Source organism: Pocillopora damicornis, chromosome 14 (assembly GCF_964200805.1).
Source record: "Pocillopora damicornis chromosome 14, jaPocDami1.2, whole genome shotgun sequence".
Taxonomy (NCBI): domain Eukaryota; kingdom Metazoa; phylum Cnidaria; class Anthozoa; order Scleractinia; family Pocilloporidae; genus Pocillopora; species Pocillopora damicornis.
The window spans coordinates 17,209,857-17,218,420 of NC_142683.1; the positions used below are offsets into that span (position 1 = coordinate 17,209,857).

Sequence of the window (8,564 nt, forward strand, 5' to 3'; positions counted from 1 at the left end):
TCAGCAGTGAATTCTACGATTAGCGCGAATCGTTAGCCCCCCAAAATAAAGCAGTACGCAATAACTTAATATGTATTTAGGTGTTTTTTATAACGCCCGCTTTCAGTTATTGTTATAAAATAATTCGAATAGTACGCGCGCTCTGATTGGCCATAAAACCATTTTACATGAGCGTATGTAAACACGGTTTTCGTTCCTCTTTCATTAGTTATTTTATAAAAGAAATGTAAAATGGTTTCCGCGTTTACACTGCCTGATGTAAACACTTGGGAGGTTGGGAGAACACTCGATAAGCTGGAAACCACTCTGCTTCACGACGTGGTTTCCCACGCTTATCTCGTGTTCTCCCAACCTCCCAAGTGTTTACATCAGGCTATGTAAACACGGAAACCATTTTGCATTTCTTCATTAACTTCCATGGAAATTCAAAACTTAGGCACACCAATGTGCTATATAATATACTGTTCCTCTTTAACTGTAATCACTCCGTAAAGAAGTTTCAATTAGAGACGAAACGCATCCGAGATAAACGAGAAACTTACAACTACAAGAAGTGTTTCTTTGTGCAGCTGGCTTGTCTTAGTTAAAAATAAAAGATAGGAAAAATTACAAATTTTAAGAAAAGTGTTTTGGTGAATTCTAGAAAAGCGGGGTAAATTCTGAGAATTCGTCCTACAAGTGAGATAGATCCTAGGGTGCCAAATGCAATCTTTAACCCGATTTTCCATTTTTTTTGCAATGAATTCTAGAAAAACGGGATGAATTTTGAGAATTCGGCCCGCAAGTGGCTAACACGCTAAGTTCCCATATGCCATCTTTACTCCGATTTTCCTTTTCTAGAAAAACGGAGTAAAATCTAAGAATGCATCCTCCAAATGGAATAGATCCCAAGTTACCATATCCAATCTTCAACCCGATTTTCCATTTTTTTTTCAATGAATTCTAGAGAAACGGGATTAATTCTGCAAATTCATCCACAAGTGGCTAACAAATGCAATCTTTAACCCGATTTTCCATTTTTTTTGCAATGAATTCTAGAAAAACGGGATGAATTTTGAGAATTCGGCCCGCAAGTGGCTAACACGCTAAGTTCCCATATGCCATCTTTACCCCGATTTTCCATTTGATCAGTGAATTCGAGAAAAACGGGGTAAATTCTGAGCATTCATGTTACAAGGGAATAATACCCGAAGTTCCCATATGCTATCTTTACCCAGATTTTCCTTTTTTTTTCAGTGAATTTGACAAAACTTCGAATTCATCCGCAAGTGGCTAACACGCTAAGTTCCCACACGCCATCTTTACCCAGATTTTCCATTTGATCAGCGAATTCTAGAAAAACGGGGTAAATTCATCCTTTAGGTGGAATATATCCTACTGACTTGCCATAGCCATCTTTACCACGATTTTCGATTTGATCATTGTGTGAATTTGTCGTAAACGGGGTAAATTAAGACAAATCCACCCAAAAGTGCAATAAATCCAACGATAACTTAGAAACAGTACTGAAAAAAGAACAGCTAAAATCAGTGGAACCGCAATAAAATCACATCACAATCTACTACTTCAAATTTTTACGGAGGGCTCGGTGCGATATAGCAAAAACCTACAATATTCAAAATAAACAACTGAAGGCCAACTTCTGTGATTGAAGGAAGACTTCGTGACGCAGACAAATTAACACAACTTTGACCTCTCAGTCGATCTCACCTCCGGCAGATCAGCGAAGCGTCAAAAATATATAATTTTATGCCGACGAACCATAATCTATGATCTTCAACTATTAAAGAAAATAAAGCAATTGTGATATGACGCCACATTGTGCTTTTGTCTCAGCTTGTGGGTAAAATGTTGTCAGTGGAGTCGCAAGTCGAACAATGAAGACAGTAAATAAAGCAAGACTGCAAATAAAGCGTGAACAATAAGGCATCCTTTGGTCGAAAGTCGCTTTGTTATTTGCGTAGCTCAGTAGTTATTCTTCCACGTTTAGGTTATAACAACGATGCCATCACACGGCGCTAACGAAGGAACGATAGAACTTCAAAGAAAATAATGTGAGAGGCCAATGATCCGGTTCGCAATGATCATGCGAACAGCATGTTTTCTTGAGATCAGTTACCGGAAAATACTGGTCAAATTTTCCACTTATCCCGACCCCCCTTGAATGAGTACTTTTGCTTGAAAACATTACTACAACGAAGTCTCTTAACCAGTCCCGAGCCGCGTGTCGCTCGATAGATCACAGGATATGATTGGCACAGAGCAAGCACTGGCACCCTGCGGACTAGGAATCAATCGAAAGGAAAACTGAGATTTCACTAGAGATGACTTTAAGAGGACACCATCGTAAAGTGGTCACAATAAACATAATAACAACTACTCTGGGAGAGTAACGAGGTATATGAGTTGTAAGAAGCCACACGTTGCGCGAAGATTGAGACGAATGAAAATTGAAACAGACCGAGGAGATAGTCGCGTCCTATGAAGCGCGTAGAAGAATAGAGTTGAGGATAAAAGAGGTGCGCGTAAAGATGGGAATAAAGGAAAATTATGATGAAAAAAAAAAAAGGAAGGAACCAGAGGAAGGGATGCGCAAACGTGAAAAGGTGTAAAAACTTGTGTGAGGAAAAAGATAAAAAAAAGGCGCACACATGTAACAGTATGAACACGTCCGTCGGCGCTCAAAACCGTGTGGCAATACGGAGAACGATAGACAGTGAAAGAGATACAATCGAAGAGATGACGCGCTTTTGTTAAGTGGGTGTGAGTTTGAAACATGGAATGTTAGTACACTATTAGCTGCACACATTATCAACTTGGTGCGCGGGTCAAAACAAGCATTGAAGTCCCCATAGGATCTGCTTTATCTACATCTTACGTGCATCCTAAGAACATGGAGACAGACACTGTAAATAAACGCAGTTTTTGTATTTTATACACTCTATATTTCTCTTACACAAAGAAGTAAAAAAATAAGCACAATAGAAACTGCATTAAATCGTTCAAGGCATTAAGTAAAATACGCGCTAAACGGAGACGCTAAAATGAACCCATTTACTCCCAAGACTGATCATAATTTAAATTCTCCTCACGGTATTAATACACCGACAAACATGGTGTCAATAACAATTGGAGAAAATCCAAACTGGAGGATAATCTTTTACTAGAAACGTAATGTTACATCGAATTCTCGGAACAAGCGACAGCAAAGAGAAACACATTCTTATCAGTTGGGAGAATTTTTCTTCAGAACTTGGGAGTTCGTGAGTTAATTAATACAAACTAAGGTAAATGAACAATTATCTTCAACTTAAAATAAAAATAGCTTCAAAACACTTCGCACGAGATACACTGACATTATACAAACCATGTTTAGTTGAAACTGTCCCAGCATGTCTTTAAAACCCAAGTTACATTGAACCAAGTGTGAGGTTAACTATTACATTTTATACCAGCATTTACCAATGGTAAATACAATAATCTGCAAAACTAAGATTTATTTTACAAAGCTTTCTTCTAAAACAGCGTTGATAAAGTCTATCTTAAAACTTTTGACTACATAACGGGTTCTAATTACAAAGTGTGCTCTAAATACCTAACTATAAATTCTTAAACCTAACAAAGATATTATCAGACATCTTCAAATCATGCTAAGGTACATTTAAAGCGATGAAAATTTTTGAAGAGGTGATTTTCAACAATTAGAAGTTTTATCCTGAAGCCCTGAACCTTTTCAACTACGCACTAGGTTTACATTAATTAATGAGCCTTTTTACCAAAATAATTCCCATTGAGGACTACATGGCTGACGTTAACCGCTTCTCTCATTTATGAGCGTAAATATTGTCCTACTAGAAACAACAAATTCCATGTCACATACATTAAAAGTCACATCTATGGAAACTTTAATTATAGTGAACTCTGCGTCCCTCTTTCTTAGTTTAGATTACATGGACAATTTTTAGCCTCTCTGTCGTCGTTCTTTAAAACGAACGGATCAGTGTTTGGTAAAACGGACAAAAATTGGCCAGACTCGTTTGATTGAAAGCAGGGTTGTAGCCAGCTTTTTGAATAATTGTAAACCTCTTCCCTCACAAATTTCAATTTTTGTTTCAACATTTGCAAGAGTCATAGTATCTTTTAGTAAAAGTCAAGCGGGCAGAAAACAATTGTAAGTCGGGCCTACGGGACTAGAGGCTGGCTACACCCCTAAAAGTAGGTGTAATGTCTTTAACATGTGGTTAGTAAATTTAATAACATCATCTCTGATGTTTACTTCTTCAAATTAAGCTTATAATGGCAATCTTGGCACTGACAGAATTAGATTGCATTAAAATGGATTGAGTTGAAAATGGCAATCAATTTTTTGGTAAATATGAAGGTAAATTGTAACAAAGTAATGTATGATGTAGAAAACGGTCTAAGATCAATTCACATATTCAATTCAATCAAAGTTTTGGAAACAAAAATTTGCCAACTTTTGCAAATGACGAATTGTTTCTTTGCTTATCAAAAGCTTACAGCATAAAGGTAATTAAAATCCGGTGGAAAAGCCCCTGGTTGGGTAAAAGAAATAACCTTTAAATTATTTTCCATACAACTGATTGTAATACAGGAACAGAGCTGAGTGACATGTTGGTGGAAATGGAAACCTCGTTCATAACAGAGGCCTTGTTGCATTTCGTTCTCTTCGCAAGCATTTAAATTTGTTAAGGTAACAAAAAATGACAATTCCACTGATCAAAATATAATGAAATAGACTGGTTTATTTCTTCACCACAGTAAAGTTGCACATCTCAAGTTCCATTTAACAAAAAAAATAAAAAGTAAAGAAAAATAGCCAAAAATTGTTTAAAATAGAGAAACACTTAAACCTTCCAAGTTCCTACTTCATTCTTTTGAGATGAAAAAAACATTTCCTCATTTATTTGATTTTCTATTCAAATTTTCTCTTTCCTTTGCCATCAGGTCAAACGTCAGGTCATCTCCAATCAGCAAAAAGGGCGCCCAGTATTTGATTTCGTGGAACTCATCTGATTCTCTGAGGCTTTTCATTGCCAGATTCAGTGACTTGCTTGTTGGTTTACCTTCTGCAAGGTGTTGATAAAAGCATTTCATGAACTGGAGAGTAGCCTCGTCATCAATCGCCCACAGGGACACCACAACAGACCGAGCACCAGCCCCCATAAAAGCGCGCGCAATGCCAACCACACCTTCAGCCTTGATCTCGCCCCGACCACTGTGGCAGCAACTGAGCACAACAAGTTTGGCGTGAAGTTGAACATTCAACACATCTCGAATCGTTAAAATGTAATCCTCCTTCTCCGTAGGCACAGTAGATATTCGGTCTAGGTCAGGTGTAAGAGCAATTTCGCCAGTTTCCGGACATCCGTGTGCCGCAAAGTGAACTAAGGAAACGGAACTGAGTCTTTTCAACACCTCACGTTTCGTGGCTTGTCTGCCAGTGATTGGCGTGATATTCAGAATTTTTCCGATCATTTCTACTTCTTCTTTAGCATACGTAAGCTGCTCGAGGACTTTCTCTCCCTCGCTGTTAGTAACCGCGGATACCCACGGATCTCCTACAAGTAACGCACCACTGCTTTTGTGATAATCATCTGGGCAATCGGCAATGAGTCTAAGACTTGTTAAAGATGGAGCGACTCGGATTGTGAACGATTCACACAGGTATTTAGAATTACCATCCTTCAATGCAGCATAAGGAGCGATCCACAGGGGTCCATCAGGAATAATGAGTAGCTCATCCCCTTCAATCAAGTCAGCCACCGGCTTCATAACGATATCATACAAAGTGCTCAAGCATCCGTCTTGTTGGATGTGAGGTTGAGGGTTGGCTTCTTTGGTTTTCTCACCTTCTTTTGAACGGCCCTCCCTCAAAGCATCTAAAGATCGATTCTCGCATCTCACATTAGAACGAACACCAAGTTGTGTATAGACACCGAGCATGAACGACTCAAAGGACTAGCTAGATCCACTATTCTCTGAAACAAAACCTTTGAGTTTACTTTGTCTTAACTGAACTTGTTTTCCTTCGGACACAACCCAAAGATAGACGTCAGCTTCGTCCACTGCCTGAAAGACGGTGTTTGATGGAACGCTTTTTAAAACTTTTGAAAAACGTTTCATCCAAATCGATGTAGACTTAGCAGTGACTGCTAAATCTTCATCACCTGCCTTGTGCTGACTTGCTTCACCACAAAAACTGGATTCCATAAGGTCGGACAGAGCTTGAGCTCGTCCTTTCTCAGCAACAAATAAGGCTTCATCTATATTACCTTGTTCTACGAGAACTCTCCACAAACCCGTATACGCCATTTGATACTGATTTCGAAAGTTAACTTTCCACTCGTCTTTAGATTTTAGAAGTACTCTCAAGGAATTGAATAAGTTTATGCTAGCTTTGTAATGTTCAACGGCTTTTGGCAGTCCACCTTGCAACTCAAAAACGCATCCTAATGACCAGTAGGCCTTTGCCTCCAAGGATTTTTCTCCTACTTCTTTAGCTATTTTAAGATTTAGGTTGTGGTACTCTATGGCTTTTTTGAAATCACCCAGACTAAAATAAGCATTGCCAAGATTGCCATAAGCCCTACCCTCCCCATGCTTGTTTCCTACTTCTTTAGCTATTTTAAGATTTAGGTTGTGGTACTCTATGGCTTTTTTGAAATCACCCAGACTGTCATAAGCAATGCCAAGATTGCCATAACCACAACCCTCCCCATGCTTGTTTCCTACTTCTTTAGCTATTTTAAGATTTAGGTTGTGGTACTCTATGGCTTTTTCCAAATCACCCAGACGGTGATAAGCAATGCCAAGATTGCCATAACCACGACCCTCCCCTTGCTTGTCTCCTACTTCTTTAGCTATTTTATGACATAGGTTGTGGTACTCTATGGCTTTTTTCAAATCACCCAGACTGTCATAAGCACTGCCAAGATTGCCATAAGCACTACCCTCCCCATGCTTGTCTCCTACTTTTTTAGCTATTTTAAGATGTAGGTTGTAGTACTCTATGGCTTTTTTGAAATCACCCAGACTGTCATAAGCATTGCCAAGATTGCCATAAGCACTACCCTCCCCATGCTTGTCTCCTACTTCTTTAGCTATTTTAAGATGTAGGTTCTGGTACTCTATGGCTTTTTTCAAATCACTCAGACTAAAATAAGCATTGCCAAGATTGCCATAACCACGACCCTCCCCTTGCTTGTCTCCTACTTCTTTAGCTATTTTAAGATCTAGGTTGTGATACTCTACGGCTTTTTTGAAATCACCCAGACCGTCATAAGCAATGCCAAGATTGCCATAAGCACGACCCTCCCCATGCTTGTCTCCTACTTCTTTAGCTATTTTAAGATCTAGGTTGTGGTACTCTATGGCTTTTTTGAAATCACCCAGACGGTGATAAGCAATGCCAAGATTGAGGTACTCTATGGCCTCTTCTCCCTGATTATAGAGACCTATGACTTTCTTGACATCACCTGAACTTGCACTACCGTGGTCATGACTAATAGGATCTTTTTCCTCCATGGACTTATCTCCCACTTCACTGACAGACTGAATTCTTAATGACAACAAGATCGTATTGTTTTTGTTAATCTTTTTTATGTTAAGGGTTAAAAATTTGGATAAAACAAAAAAATATTATTTTTCTGATCATATTGATTTATGAAAGTCCATTTTAACATTTGCGTGCTTGGTTCCCAAGCCTTTAAACAGGAGTGTGGCTGAGGGTGACCTTGTTATGATAAAAACATTGCCGCTATTTAAAGCAAACTACTTTGTTATTATCGTTTCTAGATACTGGTCTCTATCACAACAAGGTCATCTTCAGCTTTACTCCAAATCAAAGGCTTGGCAACTAAGTACAGAACTATAAAATGGCCCATTAGGAGGGCTTGCATGAAAGATAGATGTTTTATCAACATTCAGTCTTAAAGTCAGTTATGAAGTAAATTTACATTTCAAAAAATCTTTTTTCAGTGTGCAGCCTAAAAATTTAACGCGAAATATCTAAGTTTAATCTCTAGTTTCCAAAAACTGAGCAGCACTTGCTCAATTTTTTAAATTAATATACCTTTAACATCAGACGAATGTTTTACAGCAGCGGAAGAAATGAGTCTACAACACCAATACGTGTCAACACCAATACGTTTCTTTTTTATTAGTCCATAGGAAAGCAGGACGAAAGTTTCCGAGTCTCTAAGTAGTGGAAAAAGGTCGAAGGCAAGAAAATCTGCATAAGATATCTAAACATTACCGAGCTTTTTGTTCTGGCTTGATTTAGAGAGATCATCTAGCCACATACCATGTATAAACTGGATGAATATTAGTCTTTTAACCCTTTAACTCCCATGAGTGACCAAGAGAGAATTTCTCCTTACAATAGCAATACAATATCAATCAGATGAGTGTTGAGAGTAAAAAAAAATATCAATTTGGGAATAATTAGTTGATCCAATGCTGAATTCTTTGAACTAACATTACAAAAATCGTACGGTTAACAGTAAGGATAATTACAAACTTGGTCTGTGAATTAAAGGGTT

General features: G+C 38.3%; 1 pseudogene; it reads right to left on the minus strand.

Moving 5' to 3' along the window:
• Positions 1 to 2,907: 2,907 nt before the first annotated feature.
• Positions 2,908 to 8,104, minus strand: LOC149034789 (tetratricopeptide repeat protein 28-like; annotated as a pseudogene).
• Between the last annotated feature and the right edge of the window lie 460 nt (positions 8,105 to 8,564).